At 42.0% G+C, this 22,760-nt stretch overlaps 1 non-coding gene and 1 pseudogene across 1 annotated transcript; one reads left to right on the top strand and one right to left on the bottom strand.

Annotated features, from left to right (window-relative positions):
- Window positions 1–10,397: 10,397 nt before the first annotated feature.
- Window positions 10,398–13,020, top strand: LOC127185286 (60S ribosomal protein L10-like; annotated as a pseudogene).
- Window positions 13,021–15,073: 2,053 nt separating this feature from the next.
- Window positions 15,074–15,217, bottom strand: LOC127186030 (small nucleolar RNA SNORA48). The gene has a single exon (XR_007830285.1). It is a non-coding gene; the product is annotated as a small nucleolar RNA SNORA48 (small nucleolar RNA).
- Window positions 15,218–22,760: the final 7,543 nt, after the last annotated feature.

The following is a 22,760-nucleotide window of genomic DNA, read 5'->3' as shown; positions in this document are numbered from 1 at the left end:
AGTGCTGGGATTGAACCCAGTGAATTGTACATGCTCAACAAATACTCTACCATTGGCCATATCCCCTTGCTTCCTTCCCCCTTTTTGAGACAGTGTTCTGCTATGTAGCTCAGCCCGGCCTTGAAATTATAGTTCTTCAGACTACCTAGTTCTGATATTAAAGGCATATAATATCATTGTTGACTTCTGTTTAACTTCTACTTTGAAATAAATATGGACTTATAGAAAGTCTCAAAGATAATATAAGTAGAGTGTATGCTTTCATCCTTCATTTTCTATATTGGTGCTATCTTAGTTGTAGCACAAGATAAAGAACAGGTAACTGACATTAGTAGAATGTATATGTGTAATTCTATACTATTTATTTTGTGTGCAGATTTACTTAATTACCATTGCAATTAAGACAGAATAGTTCTTTCATAACTGTCTTAGTTAGGGTTTCTATTGCAGTGAAAAGACACCATGACCGCAGCAACTCTTATAAAGGCAAACATTAACTGAGCCTGGTGTACAATTTCAGCGGTTTAGTCCATTGTCCTCATGGCAGGAAAAATGGTGGCATACAGGCAGACATGGTGCTGGAGAAGGAGCTAAGAGTTCTACATCTTGATCCTCAGGCAGCAGAAGTAGATTGTGCTGCTCTGGACATAGGTTGAGCATAGAAGACCTCAAAACCCACCCCCACAGTGACAAGCTTCCTCCAACAAGGCCACACCTACTCCAACAAGGCCACACATCCTAATAGTGCCATTCCCTATAGGGCAAGCATTCAAACACATGAGTCTGTGGGGACCATACATACTCAAACCATCACGGTAACCACCTTGTCTATTTCCCATCTTGAACACTTGTGTGTGGTGTGTGTAATATATATGATCTCACTATGTTACCCAGGGTGACCTTGACCTTATAATCTTCTTCCCTTCTATTACTGAGTACATGTACTGCCATGTCCCCTCTGCATCTTTATAGTTTAGTCATTGAATATATGTGGGATGTTATGGTATGTGATGTTTTGGGACTGATATTTCTTTATTCAATGTGATGCCTTTGAGATACCTCAGGCTGATGCATTTATCAATAATTTGATTTTTAAATCATTGAATTGTAGTCCATGAAATGCATGTACCAGAGTTTGTTCAGTAGTTTATTATATATGATAAAGCTACCATGAACATCATGTATTGGTATTTTTGTAGATACAACTTTATTGCTCTGGCACAAATGCTTTAGAGTGACACTCCCATTATTTATAGTATAATTAATTGAAATCTTTCCCATAAAGACTTATATAGACAGAGAGATGTATGTGGAGAACACTTCAGTCACCACACATGGCTTTGAGAGCATTTCAGAGGGCACATTCATATTCAGATAGATCTTGTTTTTAATCCCAAACTCCAATATATTCTTTTTTCCCTTTATGATACCTGGGGATGGAACCTAGGAACTTGTGCACCATAGGCAAGCCTTTATAACTTTTAAAAACATGTTATTTCCTTTCCTTAGGAGGACTTTTTGTGTTATTTTGTATTAGTTTTCTCCATGATAAATGGTTGGTCTCCCTTTCATTTGAGGACAGCTTTTACTGAAAGTTACTTTTGCTTTATAGAGAATTTCACACATTTCAGACAAGATAATAAAAACCTGTAGTCTTCTTCTTTCAAAATATCTGTTAAGCTCATTATTTATTTATATTTACATTTCTATAATAAGACCAGTGATGTTGACTAGGGTTAACACTAAGACTTCTGATGTGCTATATTACAGATGAAATAAATCATAATGTTCTGAGTGGGGACCCATATCAGTACTTTTTAATGCTTCTTCAAGTGATTTCAATGTGTATCCAAACACAAATGGTTGCCCATTTACAGTTGGACACTTAATGCCTGGCTTAGCATTTTATGTGTAGTTTGTTTGAAGTCAATATTTGTTTAAAGACATGAACTTAAGTACAATTGACATGATAATGATAAGTTAAAAAAAAACTCTATAGCACTTAAATAATACCCTACCTTATGGAAGAGATTTAATTCCACAGTCTAATTCCATAAACTCATGTTGAGACCTAGTATACAGGGATATATAACTTCTTTAATTTAATAAGACATAATGCCTGCCATCGAGTATCCTATGGTTTACTGAGGAAGACAAGCCCATGATGAGATTTTTAAATTTTAGTGTAGTTGGCAGAAACCACTGTATATTTTGTGTAAGATATACAGAGTGATTAATTTTTTCCTGGGTAGTGAAGCAAAGACATTAATGTAGCCTCTTGGGACATTTTTGGTAATGAGTCAGAGTTTCAGTTATGAGGAAATTGGTTTTTCCTAAATAGGTGAGATTGTTACTGGTCACCTTGAAGGAGTGGTACAGCCCCAGTTGACAGAGACCTATCCTTTGAAACCTGCTGGTTTCACCTAGATGCTCTTGCTGTTGTGCTCTTGAAAATAGTCCATGATGTCATTGGGTGTGGATTATTGTCATTTAACACAGGAAGAATGCAAGGCTCGGAGACGTTAAGTGATTTTCTTTTCAATGTTACACAGCCAGTCGACAGGAATGTGGGGACTGATTTCCTACATTTGCTACACTGTGGGGGCATGAAAAGCAAGTTTGGGCCAGCTTACTGAGGGCCTTCCATTCAAGGCAGAAGAGTTTAGACATTCTTGACAGGCTATGGGAAGCCATGGAAAGATTTTGAACAGTGGGAGTGACCGTGCCTGTTGACTGGTCTTTGCCACTTGAGCACTCACTGTTTGGCACTTAAAAAGCAAGCTGACAAGTTCATTTTACACCCCTATCAGCAAGTCAGAACCTGGTAGTTTGTGGTCAAACTGTTTATGTACTTTCTTTTAACAGTTTTTCTCTCAGCTGCTTTCTGCTTTATTTAACGGCATTCCAGTCATTTCCATCTGTCCTCTATTAGTAGCCACCCTTAAAGGAGCCCTGGCGTGTCCCTCCATCCAATCCTGAATTAATGAGAAAACTGGGTTCTCTAATTCTGAAATCAGACCCAGCCAAACAAGCAAAGACACAATCGCTTTGGACATGGAACACTGAAATGGTGATTAATCTTGTTCCTGAACATTCCTGTCAAACGCTTACTTCACCTCACACTTTCTTCATTTCTCAAAAAACATCTGGCATGCAGCTCCTCCCCCCCTCTTTTCTACATGTTGCCTAATTTCTTCCCTCCTCTTTTCTTGTCTTCTAATTTTGCTACTTGGGAAAGAAAATTCTGAAAGAAAGATGAGGATGTCATGGGCCAGATGTCTGGTGTTGCTGTCCAGATCCCTCATATAGCATGTGAGGGAGGTCAGGATAGAGATCATTCCCTGGACGGCAAGGCAGGAAGTAAATATCACAAACTAACAGAAAGTGAAGGAAAGGACAAAATGGGGCCATGATCTGGGACTCCCAATGGCCTGGGCAGCACTCTGGTCTACAGACTATAATTTTTTTCCGAGACAGGATTTCTCTGTGTGTTCCTGGCTGTCCTTGACTCACTTTGTAGACCAGGCTGGCCTCGAACTCCAAGAGATCCATTTGCCTCTGCCTCCCCAAATGCTGGGGTTACAGGTATGTGGCACTGCACCTGGCTGTACATTCTATAATTTTTAATGATGAAGATACTGAGTGAAGCTTGGAGGAATTGGTAGGGACTGTGGATGTATTAAACTACAAAGCTGGATACTGTCTTGGTTTCTGTTGGTATGGAAAGAGTCAAGACACAGATGGTCGTGAGACTTCTTAGAATACCACTTTCTTTTATTTTGTTTGTTTTGGTTTTGGTTTTAGATTTTTCATTTTGAAATAATTTTAGACTCATAAGAAGATGAAAAAAATCAGACAGAGCATTCCCATGTATCCTTTACCCAGCCTCCCTCAGTGATAACATTTTACATAACCATGCTAAGGTTTCAACACCAAGAATTCATGTTAGTAGAAAACAGTGAACTAGTGATAGACTTTAATTATGGTATGAGCATCTCTAGCAGATTTCATGTTGTAGACATTGGGAGACAGGACCTTTGGGGACATAATGAAGGTTATATGAGGTCACAATCAGACAACTCTAATCCTATGAATTGGTGTTGTGATAAGGAAAGGAAGAAGGGGGCTGGAGAGATGGCTCATCAGTTAAGAGCATTGGCTGCTCTTCCAGAGGACCTGAGTTTGATTCCCCGCATCCACATGGTGGCTCACAGTTATGTGCATCTCTATTATTAGGGGACTTGATGGTCTCTTCAGACCTCTGAGGCCACTGCATACACATGGTACACATACATACAGTAAAACACAGGAAATAAAATTACAAAAAAGGAAGAGTCACTGAAGTCCTTTCCCAAATGTGAAGGCAAGGTCATGCAAAGGCATAAAGAAAAGACAGTCTTCTCCAAGCCACAAAGGGAAGACTAATCAGAAACCAGCTATGATATGATGATAATGGACTTCTTGCTCATAGAACTGTGAGGAAACAAGTGTTTTTCAAACTACCCAGTCTATGGTACTCTGTTATGGCAGCCCAAGCAGAAAAACACAATCATATTCCATTTTACTAACTTTTATATTCAGGGAGTTCCTTTTTTGCTGTGTAGTACTAACTTAGTTTTCTGAGGCTGCCATAAGTACCACAGTTTGGGTGACTTTAAAAACAGAAATGTGTTTTTCACAGTTGTGGAAATGAGAGGTCTAAGTCAAGGTGCCAAAAGAGTTCATTTCAATGAGGTCTCTCTGTGGCTTGTACATGACTGCCTTTCTGTCAGTGCTTTACATGGTAATTACTTTGTACATTCATCTGGTATCCCTCACTCTCTAAAAATTATGTTTATTTATTTACTTAAAATTATCTTTTTATAACTATACCTATTCAGATTGGAGTAAGGCCAACCCTATTGGACTTATTTCAACCTATCACCACTTTAAAGACTCTGTCTCCACAAACATCCATGTTTTGAGGTCCTGAGGCTCCAACAGGAATTTTGGTGTGTACAGTCCAATCTGGAACAAGTGCTGTGATAGTTTATTGTATGAAGAGTTATTAACCAACACTCCAAAGAAAAGAAGTGTTCTATTAACACAAATGCTCTTGTGCGTCTACTTTATACTTAAACATTCCTCTATCCATTATCTCTGGCACTACCTACTGATTTTTCCATCACTAAATTTTTTTTGTGTGTTTGTTTTCTTTCATTCATTTATAAAAATATAATTTATTCACATTACATCCCAATTATTACCCCCTTGATTGTATCTCACCCTCCCTCCCTCTTCCATCCTATTCTCCCCTGGAACTCTGATGGGGCACCCTGCTCCACCACTGTCTGACCACAGCCTATCAGGTCTCATCGGGATAGCCTGCATCCCCTTCCCCTGTGTGTCCTTGGGGCCACCCCACCAAGGGGAGGTGATCAAATACCAGGCACCAGAGCTCATGTCAGAGGCAGTCCCTGCTCCATCCCTCCCAACCATGGAGAATGAGCTGTCCATGGGCTATATCTGACCGGGGGGTCTAGGTACACCACATGCATTGTCCTTGGTTGCTGCATCAGTTTGTGAAGGCCCATTTGAATCCAGATCTGCTGCTTTGATGGTCTCCCTGTGGGTCTCCTCACCTCTCTGCTTCCTTCCACCCCCCTACTCTTCATACAACTCTCAGCACTCAGCCCAGAGTCCAGCTGCAAGTACCAGCATCTGTCCTTTTCCCCAGCTTGGTAGAATCTCTCAGAGGACATCTATACCCACTTATAAGTGAGTATATACCATGCATGTTTTTCTGGGTCTGGGTTACTTCACTCAGGATGATCATTTCTAGTTTCATCCATTTGCCTGAAAATTTCAAGATTTCCTTGTTCTTAATAACTGAGTAGTATTCCATTGTATAAATGTACCACAATATCTTTGTCCATTCTTCAGTTGAGAGACATCTAGGTTGTTTCCAGATTCTGGCTATTATGAATAAGGCTGCTATGAACATAGTTGAGCAAATGTCCTTGTATGGTGGGGAATCTTTTGGTTATATGCACAGAAGTGGTATAGTTGGGTCTTGAGGTAGCACTATTCCCAATTTTCTGAGAAAGAGCCAGATTGATTTCCAAAGTGGCTGTACAAGTTTACACTCCCACCAGCAATGGAGGAGTGTTCTCCTTTCTCCAAATCCTCGACAGCATGTGCTGTCACTTGAGTTTTTCATCTTAACCATTCTGATAGGTGTAAGATGGAATTCCAGAGTCTTGATGACTAAGGACATTGAACATTTCTTTAAGTGTTTCTCAGCCATTCAGTATTTCTCATTGAGAATTCTCTGTTTAGCTCTGTAACTCATTTTTTTTATTAGGTTATTTGGTTTGGTGCTGTTTAATTTCTTAAGTTCTCTATATTTTGGATATTAGTCCTTTGTCAGATACAGGGTTGGTGAAGATCTTCTCCCAGTCTGTAGGCTGCCATTTTGCTCTGTTGACAGTGTCCTTTGCACTACAAAAGCTTTTCAGTTTTATGAGGTCCCATTTATTAATTGTTGATCTTAGAGCTTGAGCTCTTGGTATTCTGTTCAGGAAGTTGTCTCCTGTGCCAATGAGTTCAAGGTTCTTCCCTATTTTTTCTTCTAACAGCTTTAGTGTGTCTGGCTTTATGTTGAGATTTTTAATCCACTTGGACTTGAGTTTTGTGCAGGGTGATAAATAAGGGTCTATTTGCATTTTCTATATGTAGATAGCCAGTTAGACCACCACTGTTTGTTGAAGATGCTGTCTTTTTTCCATCATATGGTTTTAGCTTCTTTAACAAAAATCAAGTGCCCATATGTGTGCAGGTTTATTTCTGGGTCTTTGATTCCATTGATCAGCCAGGCAATTTCTATGCCAGTACCATGCCATTTTTATTACTGTTGCTCTATAGTACAGCTTGAGATCATGGATGAAGATTCCTCCAGAATATCTTTTATTGTACAGGATTGTTTTATCTATCCTTGTTTTCTTTTTCTTTTTTCATATAAAGTTGAGAATTGGTCTTTTAAGGTCTATAAAAAATTGTGTAGGTATTTTGATAGGGATTGCATTGAATCTGAAGATATCTTTTGGCAAGATGGCCATTTTTACTATGTTGATCCTCCCTATCCACAAGCATGGGAGATCTTTCCATCTTCTGCTATCTTCAATTTCTTTCTTCGGAGACTTGAAATTTTTTTCATACACATCTTTCACTTGCTTGGTTAGAGTTACACAAGGATACTTTATATTATTTGTGGCTATTGTGAAGGGTGTAGTTTCCGTAATTTCTTTCTCAGCCTCTTTGCCATTTGTATGCAGGAGGGCTACTGATTTTTTAAATTAATCCTGTATTTGGCCACTATGCTGAAGTTTTTTTTTTAATCAGCTGTAGAAGTTCTCTGGTAGAATTTTGGGATTCATGTATGAATACTATCATATCAACTGTGAATAGAGATACTTTGACTTTCTACTTTCTGATGTGGACCCCCTTGATCTCCTTTTGTTGTCTTATTGCTCTAGCTAGAACTTCAAGTACTATATTGGAGAGATATAAAGAGAGTGGACAGCCTTGTCTAGTCTCTGATTTTGGTGGATTATTTTTTGTGTTTCTCTCCATTTAATTTGATGTTGGCTATCAGCTTGCTGTATATAGCCTTTATGATGTTTAGGTATGTGCCTTGTATCCTTTATCTCTCCAAGACTTTAAGTATGAATGGGTGTTGGATCTTGTCAAATGCTTTTTCTGCATCTAAGCAGATGGTCATGTGGTTTTCTCTTTCATTTTGTTTATATGATGCATTACATTGATGGGTTTCCATATATTGAACCATCTCTGCATGGCTGATATGAAACCTGCTTGGTCATGGTGAATGATATTTTTGATGTGTTCCACATTTGGTTTGTATTTTATTGAGTATTTTGCATCTATGTTTATAAGAGAAATTGGTCTGAAATTCTCTTTCTTTGTTTGGTCTTTGTGTGGTTTAGGTATCAAGATGACTGTGGCCTCATATATTGAATTTGGTAATATTCCTTCCATTTTTATTTTGTGGAATAGTTTGAAGAGTATTGGCATTAGCTCTTATTTGAAGGTCTGGTAGAATTCTGCACTGAATCCATCTGGCCCTGGGCTATTTTTTGTTGGGAGACATTTGATGGCTGCTTCTACTTCTGTAGGAGATATAGGACTATTTAATTTGTTTACCTGATATTGACTTGACTTTGGTAAGTGGAGTCTATCAAGAGAATTGTCCATTTTGGTTTTTTTTTTGTTTATTTTTTTGGAATATCTTGTTTTTATCTATCTATGGTAATAGAACTTTTTGCTGGGTATAGTAGTCTGGACCATCATCTGTTCTTTCTTCACATTTGCAAGACATCTTCCCATGCTCTTTTGGTTTTTATGGTCTCTGCTGAAAAGTCGGGTGTGATTTAAAAGAACAATTATAAACATGGTTGTGTTAAATTTTTTGTCAACTTCACACAAGTTAAAGTTATCTAGGAAGGCAGAACTCAGTTGAATAGTTGTATCAATTAGATTGGCCTGTAGGCAAGTCTGTTGGGGAAATTTTCTTGATTAATGATTGGTGTGAGAGGGCCTATCCCACTGTGAAGGGCTCCATTTTTAGGCAAGTGGTCTTGGGTGCTATAAGAAAGCAGGCTGAACAAACCATGGATAACACATCAGTAAACAGCCTTCCTCCATGGCCTCTGTTTCCAATTCCTGTCTCCAGGTTCTGACATCCTTCAATAATGACTTGTAACCCATGAGGTGACAATAAACCCTTCCCACCCTATGTTGCTTTTGGCCATGGTTAAACACAGCAACAGGAAACTAGGACAGAGATTGGAACTAGAGAATGTGCTATTGTTGTGACAGCCTCGACCACATTGTCTTTGGGAGGACTGTGGAAGTATTTTGAAACTTGATCTAGAAAAGCCACTGAGTACCTAGGGCTTAGTAGGCTATTCTCTGGCAGCTCAAAAGATAGAAATGTTGAGAGAAGTGTAGCTGATCGAGGCCTGGCTTGGGAAATTTCAGACAGAAGCAAAGACTCAGGGCCATTTGTGTGATGTTTTGATAGAAGAATATCTGGATTCTGCTCATCTTGAGATAAGATTTGGCTCTGGTTAAGAAGAGATCAACACACCCAGGGAGGCAGAGGCAAGCTGATCTCTGTGAGTTCGAGGCCAGCCCGGTCTGTAAAGTGAGTCCAGGACAGCCAAGGTGACACAGAAAAAAAAAATCTGTCTTTAAAAAAACCCAAAACCGGAGAGAGGAACACTCCTTCATTGCTGGTGGGAATGCAAACTAGTACAGCCACTTTGGAAATCTATCTGGTGCTATCTCAGAAAAATGGGAATAGGGCTTCCTCAAGACCCAGCTATTCCACTCCTTGGAATATACCCAGAAGATGCTCCAGCACACAACAAGAAAATTTGCTCAACCATGTTCATAGCAGCCTTATTCATAATAGCCAGAACATGGAAACAGCCTAAGTGTCCCTCAGTAGAAGAGTGGATAAAGAAACTGTGGTACATATACACTATGGAATACTACTCAGCTATTAAAAACAAGGAATTCCCAAAATTTGTGGATAAATGGATTGAGCTAGAAATGATCATAATGAGTGAGTTAACCCAGAAGCAGAAAGAATCAAATGGTATATACTCACTTATATCTGCATACTAGCCCAAGGGGCATGTCCCACAAAAGCCTTCACTTATCAGGAAACTGGGACAGAGGGGAAGGCATCCTATTGGGACTCTAAATGAGAGACGCATGGGAGAACAGCAAAATAAAAGGATCCAGAGGGTCCTAGAAATCTACAAGTAGAACAATATGATAGGCAGATTTGGGCCCAGGGGTCCCGCTCAAACTAAGGCACCAGCCAAGGACAATACAGGAGGTAAACTTTAAACCCCTTCCCAGATCTAGCCAATGGTCAGAATATTCTCCACAGTTGAGTGGAGATTGTGATACGACTTTCTCACGTACTCTGGTGCCTCACATTTGACCATGTTCCCTGGAGGGGGAGACCTGGTGGCACTCAGAGGAAGGACAGCAGGTAGCCAAGAAGAGACTTGATACCCTATGAGAATATATAGGGGGACGTAATCCCCCTCAGGAACAGTCATAGGGGAGGGGAATAATGGGAAAATGGGGGTGGGGGAGGAATGGGAGGATACAAGGGATGGGATAAACATTGAGATGTAACAAGAATAAATTAATAAAAAAAGTTTTTATAATGCAAAAAAAAAAAAATAAATAAAAATAAAAAAATAAAAAAATAAAAAAACCCAAAACCAAGCCAAACCAACCAACCAAACAAACAAATGAAGAAGTCATGGTAAGGGAGGAGATCAGTGTCTTTTTTCCTCAAGCATGCCACTGAAAATTCTATGGTCATCGTGGGCTGCTACTCTGCCTGGTGTTACCAGTATTATAAGAACAAAGCCATATCCAAAGTCCAGATTCCACCACAGTGTCCCTGATGCTGCATCTTTGAATTGGGACAGAAGAAGGCAAATATTGATGAATTCCTACTTTGTGGCCACCTGGTGACAGATGAATCCAGGCAACTCTCTTCCAAAGCCTTGAAAGCTGCTTGTATTTGTGCCAACAAATACATGGTAAAGAGTTGTGGAAAGGATGGCCCCACCTTTTTTATGCCATACAAATCAACAAGATGTTGTCCTGTGCTGGGACTGACAGGCTCCAGACAGGTACGCATAGTGCCTTTCGGAAGCCCCGGGGGCACAGTGGCCAGGGTTCACACGGGCCAGTTCATCATTGTTAAGTCTCAGTCTCTGGGACAAATGGGTGAGGTGCCTATTTAACACATCAAAGTAGGTCTGGCTGCAAGGTTTTTCAGTGTCCTTCAGTCCCTACCTGTTATTGGGTATAGCTGCCTTACTCTGCCCCCATCCTAAACTTCTCCAGCCCAGGGCCTGGACTATCCTTCCCCAGCTGCCATTCTCAACATAGTCTAGGGATGTTTGTTAGCTGGCTCTTTGGTCTACCCTTTTTCCCTCATAGCCTCTTGGTCTCCTGGTTTCCTGGCTCTCTCTTCTTCTCACATGGCCCAGCTCAGGGTCATGTTCTCTCTGGGACTCTCCCAGATGTCTCTACCTCTGGCGACCCTCTCCCTGTTATCTACAATAAACTTTCTCCTCCACCATACCTAGGAGAGCACTCATGTCCTTCCTTTTCCTTTCCTTCCTTTTTAAAAAAAATGATTTATTTATTTATTACATATACAATGTTCTGCTTACATGTACACCTGCACACCAGAAGAAGGCACCACATCTCATTATAGATGGTTGTGAGCCACCATGTGGTTGCTGGGAATTGAACTCAGGACCTTTGGAAAAGCAGACAGTGCTCTTAACCGCTGAGCCATCTCTCCAGCCCTCTTCTTTTCTTTTTAACTTATTTTTTTTTCACCTGGTGCTGAAACCTCGTCATGACATAAATGAGCTCGCTTCTGGTGAACTCAGCTTCTCTGAAGCAAGCTGCTGATGTGACTCTCCTATGGTATGTAGGGATCAGCTGTGGCTGCTGGCTTCTGCCTCCCGCCAAACTTGATTCTAGAGTCGAACTCTTTAGCCGCTTCTTCCCTACACCTTTAAGCTAACCATCCATCTCTCTTCACCTACTCAGTAAGTGCCCTCCCTCTGCTTCCTGGAGCCTACCATCTCCTTTGGGGCACGTACCCTGTGGGCATCTCCTTGCTATGCCTTCTGGGGCAACATCATGTGGACAATTCTTCTTCCTAAGACACTTGCTCCTCTCCTTCTTTTGGAAACCCACCCCCCTTTCTTTCCCAAAAGTCTCTCCCAGTGCACCTCTTCAGCTGTTTTCTACTCTGCCTGCTCTAACCACTTGTCTCTTCTCTTCTACTGGGTAGGTGGCACTGCAGAGCTTCCTGCTTTATCTACTTTTACTACAGAAGCCACAGTGGTGTGACAGGAAGCGTCCTCTCGCAGTGCTGGGCCCCTGTCAGGTGGAAAGCGATGCCTCTCTTCTGTGATTTGGGACATTTCTCTCTGACAAGTCTATCAGTCTGCTTGGAGATGCCCTGGATTGAAGTTCGTGTTACCCTCTCTGTTCCCTCATGTCTCTTTTCAACTCCTTCCTGGAACTTACACACTGCCTGCTAAGTTACACTACTTCTCTACACTCTCCTGGTTCTGTGACTCTCTCTCTTTGTCCCCTTTCCCTCAAAGCAAGCTGCTCAATCTTTCATTGTGCCCTCATAGGCCTATACACTGTGCATCCCCGTAGGAGCTGCCTGCCCTGAGCTTTCTAAGCCCTGGGCCTCTGTGGCCTTAGCCTTCCTGCTTGTCAGTCCCTGCTGGAAGTGCTTCAGCTTCTCTATGCCCTCGTAGCTTCTACAGTGTTGAAACTCTGCCTTGGGTAGGATTTCTGCTTGTCCCTCCTTGTCGCTTATAGCTACACTGTACGCTGCCTCTTAGAGCTTATTGGAACCCTCCTTATGGAAGAATTTATTTTGCGACCCATCCTTATTTTCTTCTTGGACTCAACTTCTTTCTCAGACTCAGAGATGCTCTTAAAGCCTTACTGTCTTACTGAAAATGGTTTGGCCTCAGTATAGCTCATCGGCCAGTGATGGCACATACAAGGTTCCAAATTCTCGTCAATAGTAATGACTTCTGCCACCACACAAACGATCCCAACATTTCTTAAACTTTCTCCTCTACCATACCTAGGAGCAGTCATGTCCTTCCTTTATATTTCTTTTATTTTCTCATTCAATCATGTTCATCTGCACCAAACTGCAGAATAAGGAGCATGTGACTGAGGCTCTGCATAGAGCCAAGTTCATGTCCTTTGGCCACCAGAAGATCCACATTGCAAAGGAGTGGGTGGAGCTTCACTAAGTTTAATGCAGATGAACTTGAAGACATGGTTGCAGAGAAGCAGCTCATTCCTGATGGCTATGGGGTCAAATATATCCCAAATCGTGGTTCTTTGGACAGGTGGAGAGCCCCAAATTCCTGAGGGGTTTCCACAGAGCTCTCCCGTGCCCTACCAAATCATGTTCAGCAATCTCACATCCAGTGTGGAAAAGAAAAAGAACAGATGAGCATGATTGTGATAAAATTTTTCTGTGAAGTATTTTCTTGAGGTCAGCCCACAAAGCTGTGGTCCAGAGGGTGCTAAGGCTTCATCTCACATGGGCAGCCCAACTTAGTGATATGTAAGAGTCTCCCATGTGGTACTGCTTTTGGCAGCATGAAAGCTACAGGATTGAAGGGGGCAAGGGAAGAAACTGAGGTTTGGCATTGTGGGAGGTCAAGAGAGGCTATTGATGGAGGTGCAGCCTTGGTTTCAGTAGAAACCCCAGGAATGAGGGGCCATGGAGAGGGTGAGGTTTGGCATCCACCATGTGGCAGAGTTGGAGTCCCAGAAGAGAAGCCAGCAGAGGCCATTGGTAAAGGTGCAGCCTCAGCTGCAGTGGAGATCCCAGCATATCATGGGTTCCAGGATGGTGAGGTGACCACCAAGGACAGTGGCGAGTGTCAAGGAGAACTTGTTTAGCCTGAGACGAGCTGCATATGCTTCAGATGACAGAACCAGAGAAGTGGAGCTACCCAAAGCCCCTGGAGCCCAGAGGATCATGAGTTTCAGACATTGGATACTGAGTCATTTACCTGGTTGCTACAGGGCCCACTCTTCTGACTGCTACAGCCAGTGAGGGGATAGGATAGCTCTCTCTTTCTCTTGACCCCAGCTCCACTGTGCTGCCTGGGCAGCTACTACAGGTACTCAGCTACTGCAGGTGGCAAGGGGGGAGGGGAAGGGTGTCACCTCCATACTTATACCATCTCATGCCAGATAAGTGGCAGGGCCAGCTCTCCCATGCTCATGCCTTTGAGGCTGGCTCACCTGCGTCCCTTCTACTAGGGCAAGCTCTACTGTGCTGACCAGGTGAGGTGCAGAGCATGTTCTCCCAAGTGTTGCAGCCAGTGAGGGGCAAGACCAGCTTACCCACTCTCATGACCCCAGGGCTAGTTCTCCCTACTACTGCAGGCGGTGAAGGGCAAGGGGGGGGGGGCAAGGCATCACCTTCATACCCATGTCATCTCATAGCAGATGAGTAGCGGGGCCTAGCTCCCCTGAGCTCTCCCTATCAGGATTGACTCACCTGCACCCCTCCCCCACAGTGAGCCCTATTGAGCTATCTAAGTGAGATGCAGGGCCGGTTCTTCAAGTGCTGTAGCTGGTGAGGTGCAGGGGTAGCTCTCCTGAGTTCATGACCCTGTGGGCAGCTTTCCTGACTGCCAGAGGTGGTGACGATTAGGGTAGGGGGAATCACCTCTGTGCCCATGTCACCTCTTGGCAGACAAGTGGAAGGGGCAACTCTTCCACACTTATACCCTTGGGGCTGGCTCACCCACACCCTCTCACCAGGACCAGCTCTGCTGTGCTGCCTGGGCAAGGCGTAGGGCCCAATCTCTTGAATGCTGCTGCTGGTGAGAGATGGAGCCAGTCCTCCCAAGTCCAGTATCCAGTGAGGGTCTGGACCAGTTATGCACAGCCCTTGGACATCCGCATGGTCCCTGGCAGTTGTGCTGACCAGGTACCCCCATGCTCTCTAGTGGTGATATGAGTCACTGATATCATCACTGGCCCCTGCTGCTGTGTAGCCACGGACTCAGATATGGCCCTCCGTGGCAGTTTGGGCTGGAATCTCACCATGGCCCCAGATGGTGGGGCTGGCTACTGATAACAGGCTACTCCTCTCTACCCTTGACTCTCCAGTTCCATCTCTCTTCATAAGGCTCAAGCTGCTGTTTCTCTTTCTTTCCCATTTGAATACCACATACTCACACATTATTGTGGCTCCCACAGAAGGCTGCCATGTGGCTGGTGGTCCCCTGGGCAACATCTTTCATCTGTGATATGTGGTGAGGTGGCAAATGGATATCTATGGCATGCCTGTGCCAAGCACTGGAGTGCAGGTCTATGGGTGGCATAGTGATAGATACAGGTCTCTGACTGTTTTCATCCTCCTGTGTTGCACTGCCTGGCTCTGATTTGATTTTTTTTCTTATGAGTCCTAGGCATAAGACAGCTTAGACCATCAAGCCAGGCATCAAGCTAGGATGAACAAAGGACTGCCATCTTCTCTGCCCCTGACTGATATAAGAACACCATCTGAAACAAGGTGTCTCTTTGCTCATTGTCAGGAGAGCCACCATTTCTTCTTTTTAACATTTTAATTTATTATAATTTATTCACATTATGTCCTTATTGTTATCCCCTCACTTGTATCTTCCCATTCCCACCCTCCCTCCCTCTTTTGCTCTATTCTCCTCCCCTATACCTCTGACAGAAGGGGACCTCCTCCCCCACCATATGACCATACCTTATCATTTCTTTTTAATGGGATCTTTGCAGAAGGAAAAAATTTTAGATTTTTGATGAATTAGAGTTTAGCAACAGCTTTATGGTTCATAATTTTGTTGTTCTAAGGGCCCTTAACTCCTTAAATCCTAAATATTTATATTTTCTCTTATACTGAATTTAAAATTTTTTCATAGTTTCATTTAACATTTTGGTGTGTTATTCACTTTGGGTTTATTTTTGTATGTGTATATACAAATTATAACATGAGTTGTGTGGTTTTGCTATTTTTTTCATGAGTTAAATGCTTACATTTATATTTTAACTGATATTGAAATATATACATATATATTACTCATGCTAATAATTCATATTTTTAATTATTTTTACAACCAAACTAAATAACATATAGAAAAGACAGTAATGAGGTGAGGCAGGGTAGGGAGAGTGAGGGGCAGGGAAGATAAGTGAACAAATACGCACAATAAGAATAGATGTTCACAGAACTTTTCCCTGATTTCTAATGAGAGCCCTCACAGATTCATTTTGTTCCAGACCCTACAAATTCTGTCTGACTCTGGCTATATATTGTAACTTTATGATTATATTGCTTTTGGGAAAATCTTATCTATTCTTTGACTCTTTTTAAAAATTTATTTTATGTGTATGACACATGTATGTTTGTGAACCACTTATGTGCATTGCCCAAGGAAGCCAGAAGAGTGTCAAGTCCCCTTGGAACTGGAGTTACAGACAGTTGTAAGCTGCCATGTGGGTGTTGGCAATTGAACCCAGGTCCTCTGGAAGAGCAGCAAGTGTTCTTAACCACTGAGCCATCTCTCCAGCCCCAATATTCTTTGAATCTAAAATATAAAATTTCTATGAAACATTGCCTATTTCACATCAAAAATAATGAAATAATTTTTAAAATATTTAAGTTGATACGCAATAATTGTATGCATTTATGTACAATGTAATCTTTTGATTACGTGTGCACAAAAATGTGGAGTGCTTCTATTTGTGTGTTATGCTCCCACAGGGGCAGTTCTCAATCTCTTCGGTGACACCCCAGTTTTAGTCTATATACTGCTGAAGTGAGCAAAGAACCAAGTAACACTCTAGTCCGACGAAGCCTTACTGGGTAGGCTAACTCTGTCATGCTCTGTCCTATTTTTTTTTTTTTTTGCGTTTTTACTCATACAACAACAACAACAACAACAACAACAACAACAACAACAACAACAACAACTGGACCTTTCTGGAGGTTCTTCCAGTTGGGAAACTGATAATCTCACTTAAAGGCTTTTATCAAACACAGCTAGCTGTTTGGCATTTGGGAACGCATTGGCCATGGCCCCTTGAGTGTATTAGTTTTTGGAAAATAGGGCCCCTGATGTGTATTTTTAAGAATGTTTCTGTGATACCTCACACCGCATAGGTGGTTGTTAGCTGTCATTTGGAAAAAGAATGAGGGAATGCGTGGAAGGAATGCTATTTGTTTTGTACCTCATGGCTGCTTTAGAATCAGCTGTTTGCCTCTTTCATCACAAGAAGACTTTGGGCCATGCCTATGCACTGGAAAGTCTGAACACGGTATAAAAGGGAGCACTAACACTGCCTTATAACATCAACTAGCCTCTTGGGACTGTCCTTCCTTCCTTTGTTCCTGCCTAGAGAAGGTGCTCATATGTGCTTCTGCCTTGCCAAGGATGGGACTCCTAGCCCCCATCCTCATGAAGTAGGTCTTTTTGTGCCTCAGCACGCTCCATGGTGTATGGCCTATAAGAAAGGAAATGGGTAATGGACAGATTGTCTCATGTGTGTCAAAGCCTCAGCCCCACAAGAGGCTTTTAAAACTTGTCATCTCTAGGGGAGCCTTTTGTTTCCCACACCCGCTAGAGGGGTGGAGTGGGGTGTGGAGTGGGGACATGGCTTTATGAATTCCAACATTTTGAGGCAGGAAGCTATGAATACCAAGAGAAGAGTAACCTAGGCATTTTAAGGACATGAGTTACCCATCTCCCGGGCCCTGGCCATAAGACAGGAGTGACCTTAGAAACCAGGCTACCCCAACTCCCTCTGTAGCCCACCGCTCAGCCTTATTCTCCACTTTCACAAGATTTACTCATCACTTCTTAATGAATCAGGCAGGATTTTTCCAGCTGGGCTCAGTATTGGTTTCCCTGAATGACCCTTAAAACGTTCCGATTTGAGTCCATGGATCTGTCTGAGCAGGAGGCGGGCCTCATACATCATTGAACACTCATCTTCTCAGAAGGTCGAGGCCTTGGCATGGTTGGGTGTTGATGTCTTTATGGATGGAAAATGTTGGTTTTGCATTCTATCGGTAACCCCCACAGAGGTGATACTGGGATTTAGGGATCTAATCATTTGGAAAATGCTTGGTTGAAGCCAACTCTAGTCTCATTTAGATTTTGGAAAGGGAAGATAATGACTCATACAACAGAGATGGCTGCTTGTCCACAATCTTGTCAGACAGGCTGTCGGAATGACCGAACTGGCGTTGTCAGCTACATAAGGTGATGGTGAAGGCAGTTCAACAAAGAGACACAACACAAGTTCTGAAGCAGTAGTGGAAAGAACACTGAATTGGGAGCCAGCAGATAAGATGCTGATTCTGGCTTTATTATAAACATGGTTGCTTAATGTGTGGCATTGAGCAAATCTCTTTCTGTTGGTATCTCGGTACTCTTATGTATAAAGAAGTGGTCTTTGGTAGTCCCTAAGGATTCTTTCTGCCCTTATCTGTTTTGTCTCACAGGATGCTTTTCCACCTTTTGGAAGAACACTTATTTTGGAGTTGGCCTCCTTGGCTTAATGACCTCCATTTTTTTCTCAGCCATATTCCTTAAGCAAATCCTTTAAGCAAAGCAGTTTCTTTCACTATCCTAACTTGCAAAATGGGATTAACAATAGCGCTTGCCCTATAGAACTGTTATCAGAGCTAATTATTTCAATTTTATGAAGGACCTAGAATCGTGCCTGTGATATAGTAAATACTAAAAAAATGTTAGATACTATTATTAATAAGTGCTCTTTTGTGGTGGGGATATCCCAAAGAGGCTAAGATTCTAGCCTTTTCTTCCCTTAGAAGGAAAGACACTAACTACCTACTGGTTACCTTCCTGGCCTCTGGGCACATGTGTCTTATCATTCTGGGGAAAGCTACTTTCTGCCCCCATGCTGTATAGCACTCTGGGGCCACTTCATCTGGAGCCTTGGTCTTCAGGAAGCAGTCCATTTTAGGATTTTTGTCTTGTTTTCCTAACCTGAAAGTCTATAGCCTCATTCTTATATTTCTTTACCCTTTGGGTAGCATTGGCCCTTTCCTGGTTAAGATGGCCAGTAGTGAGAAGTGAGAAATGGGTTTCAGGAGATGATCTAATCAGTATAGAAAAGAGGGTGGGGCATCTAGTTTTCTTCTCCACATTTGTTTCCATGAAGGGTTTCTGTTACATGCCTGTGACCAAGCCATGCCCTTGGCTCTCTTTTTCTGGTGGCATAGCTATTCAATTTAAACAAATGGATACATAACTTTGGTGAGTTAAATTGTAGCCTCTGCACAGAAATGTTGGAGCTTGAACTTGGGTCACAGTAATACAGAAATTTATATTCAAAAGAAACCTTAGAGATGATGCCACGCCATTTGTAAGTACAGTATATTGCACAGTACATTAAAGGAAAAGGAAGTCCAGAAAAGCAAAGAGGCTTTCTCCTGATCATACAATAAAACTGGATCCAGCAGTGAGGTCAGCTGATATCTAGTTGCACCCTTTCCCTGTATAAATTCACCCTCAAGGCAGTTTTGGAGGCACAGTTCTTTACCCAAAAGGAAATGAAGTAGGTAAGTGGAGATTTTTTTTTTTTCCAGATAGAAAGGCCTTTTGGTGCCTCTTAAAATCTCTTGCAGAGAGCTGATTTCTTTGCCTTCAAACAGGGCCAGACTTGCTGATGCTCAAAGTGATCTAGAAGAGCCAGAATTTTGAAGCTCTGTGTCCCCAACTGTACTACCATTGCTGGGGTGGGGCCGGAGAGAGGTCTTGCAGCTGTATTTCCTATGTGTCTCCAGGGTCTGGGAGGAGCTTGTCACTCTGGAGCAGTACACAAGGCTCCCAGCATCTGCTTTGAGGTGCTTGCTTACACCATCCAAAGACAACGAAAAGATATGAATAGAATTGGTGGATGAGTGAATCAGAGGTCACTGTCTGGTTTACTCGGCAGCCAGTCATGGGAGCGGCAAAGCAATGAGAACAAAGCACAGTGTGAGCCCCTGGCCAGCAAAATAACCTAATAAATAGAGGTTGCACACCCCAGAGAGCACAGTGGAGTTTCTGGCAGAATGGGGCAGTAGTCACTGAGAACAAACAAGATCTTAATTTATGTCTAAGCAGAGCAAGACTAGAAACCTGCTGCACATTCCTCCTAGAGAGTGTTTGCGAAAATCAGCCAAGTGAATTTCCTCCATTTAGAAGCAGAGCAGAAAAGCCATGTACATGGTCTTCCAAACGCAATTCATGGGCCACTGTGCTGGCAGTAGCAGGCATGAACTTCAAGGTAGTGGTGTGTGGTGCCAACCCGCTGTGCCAACCGAGGGCAGGCAAACTGTCTGGATCAACAAGAGATCTGGAAGTTCTGGTTAGGACTCTGCACATCTGGGCCGATAGCTGACTGACTGAAGAAGACCGCAAGCCTACTTTTCCTGTCTAGAATAATACTCCATTTCAGAAGCATAAAGCTATCATTTCCCTCCAGTTCTTTCTTAAAAGCTTACCACTTTTCTTGTATAGGAGATTTTATCCACATGGAGGATGAGAGAAAAATCAGAAAAAATTCCTAATGTTTAAAAACATTTATAATTGAAAATAGATTATTTTAGGAGGGAGGGAAGAAGAGAGGGAGAAAGAGAGAGACAGAGAGAACAAGATTGGAATTGATTGCTCTCTACTTCAAATATTGAGGCAGGTTCTATCAATTGTTTCATGGCCCAAAAGATCTGTCTTGACCCTGTCCTCCCTTATTGAATGAACTTCTCCTTTTGCCACCCCTGCATCGCCTGTTATGTTCCAGCAACACTAGTTGTCCCAACTCCCCTGAAGATGCTATTTCATTTAAGAAATATTTGTACCTTTTTCATCTTACTGCTTAGGTTTTGAGTTTTCCCTACTCACTATTTTACCTGGCTAGCATTCTGTTACTCTGTCGCAGGAATCTTTCCAGACTGAGTGAGGTGGTGAAGCCTGTTTGACTCAACAGCTTCCCATTACATTCCATAGCACATTTTTAAATTAATTTATTCATATCACATCTCAATTGTTAGCCCTTCCCTTGTATCCTCTTATTCCTTCCTCCCTCCTGCTTCCCCCCTTCTCCCCTCCCCTATGTCTGTGATTGAGGGAGACCTCCTCCCCTTATATATGCTCTTAGAGTATCGAGTCTCTTCTTGGTAACTTGCTATCCTTCCTCTGAGTGCCGCCAGGCCTCCCCATCCAGGGGACGTAGTCAGAAAAGGGGGCACCAATTTTATGGGTTTGAGTATTTACTACGGATCTCCCTATCAGGGCAACTTCCTCAAAAGCAGGTGTGTGTCTTGATGTCCACATAAAGCTAGCAAGTTGGCTCTAAGCTTAAGAATGTATGCTGAGGACAGGAGTTCAATTCCCAGCACAACCTCACAGCAGCTCCATGTGGGATCCAATGCCTCTTCTGGCCTCCTAGAGCACTGCACCTGCATGCACAAACCCACACACATATACACATAAGTAGAAAATAAATCTTATAATCCCTTGACTTCCCTGTGGCCAGTCTCTGGTTCTTGTTCAGCTCTTAGCCTTGCAGGGCACAGACTCACAACCTTTCTTTCCTTGTACACAGGCACCAGGACCCTGAGGTCATCCCAGACAGCCACTTGCATCCTCCCTGGCCAGCTGAGCCCCATGCCCCCACACATTTCTTTATCACACTTTAATTATTTGTTTTTCTGTATTTCCTACTAGATTAGAGGGCTCTACAAAAGACAGTAACTTCTTTTTCTGTATCCTCATTACCCAGTACATGATTTGACGTATATTAGGTGTTCAGAAGTTACTTCGTGAATATACAAAACAGGCAAGAACACAATCGCTTATTTCTAAATTCAGCTTGTTCTTCTATGTAATGCCAAGTGCTTTAACACTAGTGGACACGTTCCATCTCTCCCATCAAGTCCGTGAGCTTGTGTGGGCATGTTCATGTGCACAATTCTTTCAGGGGGTTCGTGTTTGTGACTAATTCTTCTGAAATTTTCATAGTGTAAGGGAAAAAATTGTAGGCTTTGCACTTTGCAAATGTAAAAGCTACCCAAAGATGCTGCACAACCTGTCTCAATTCATGCAGGTGATTAATAGTAGACCTCAAACTCAGATTTCTAGACTGTCCCTCCAAGAATCTTCTTCCTGCCACCCACTGTTTTCAAGTCACAGTTTTGAAATATCTGTGTGCATCGTTGGGTGGTCTTCAAGTACAACTGGGCTTTCTTTGATCTTGTTTTTGCTGCCGTTGTGGAAGAGCAACTCATAAAACATAAAACTGGCCATGTTAAGGTGTGCAACTGTTCGTTTATCATCTCTACTTAGCCCTAAAACATCCTCATCATCCCAAAAGGAAACTATACACCTTAAGTAACCACTTCCAATTTCCCCTCTATCTTTAGAAGTGACTGACTGGCTTTCATGGGTTTACTTTTTCAGAAAATATAACGTATGACTGTTTGAGTGGCTTCTTTTATTCAGTGTAGTATTTTTGAGGGTTTTCCATGCTATAGTATGTATCAGAATGTCTTTCATCTTTATGAGTGAATATGAATATACCACATTTGATTTATCATCTGGTTACCATGGATGAATACATTCAGGCTCTTTCCAACTTTGGGCTATCAGCAAGACAGGCACAATGAGTATCCATGTGCAAATGTGACTTTAATGCATTATTATACATACCTACAAGCAGAATTGATGGATTACATGACTATTTGTCATTTTAGATTCTGACCACATCCGCACCAACACTTCATATTTGGTTTATGTGAAGAGGCATCTCTATGTAGTTTTTATTTGCATTTCTCCAATGGCTAATAAGGTTGAAAATTGTTTCTTATGCTTATTAGTCATTTGTATATCTTCCATAGAGAAATATAATTTAAGTTCCTTGGTTACTTTTTCACTGGTTTTGTCTGATTCTAAGTTTAAACATTCTTCAAACATTCTCAATGATAGAAATAATATGAGATTTATATGATTATAAATATATATACAAATATATCAGAAATATATGATTTACAAGTGTTTACCCTCATTTTCAGACTGTCTCTTCATTTTTATGCATGTTTTTATTTT

The sequence above is a fragment of the Acomys russatus genome, chromosome X, assembly GCF_903995435.1.
Source record: "Acomys russatus chromosome X, mAcoRus1.1, whole genome shotgun sequence".
NCBI lineage: Eukaryota > Metazoa > Chordata > Mammalia > Rodentia > Muridae > Acomys > Acomys russatus.
This window is presented reverse-complemented; position numbering and strand designations above follow the sequence as displayed.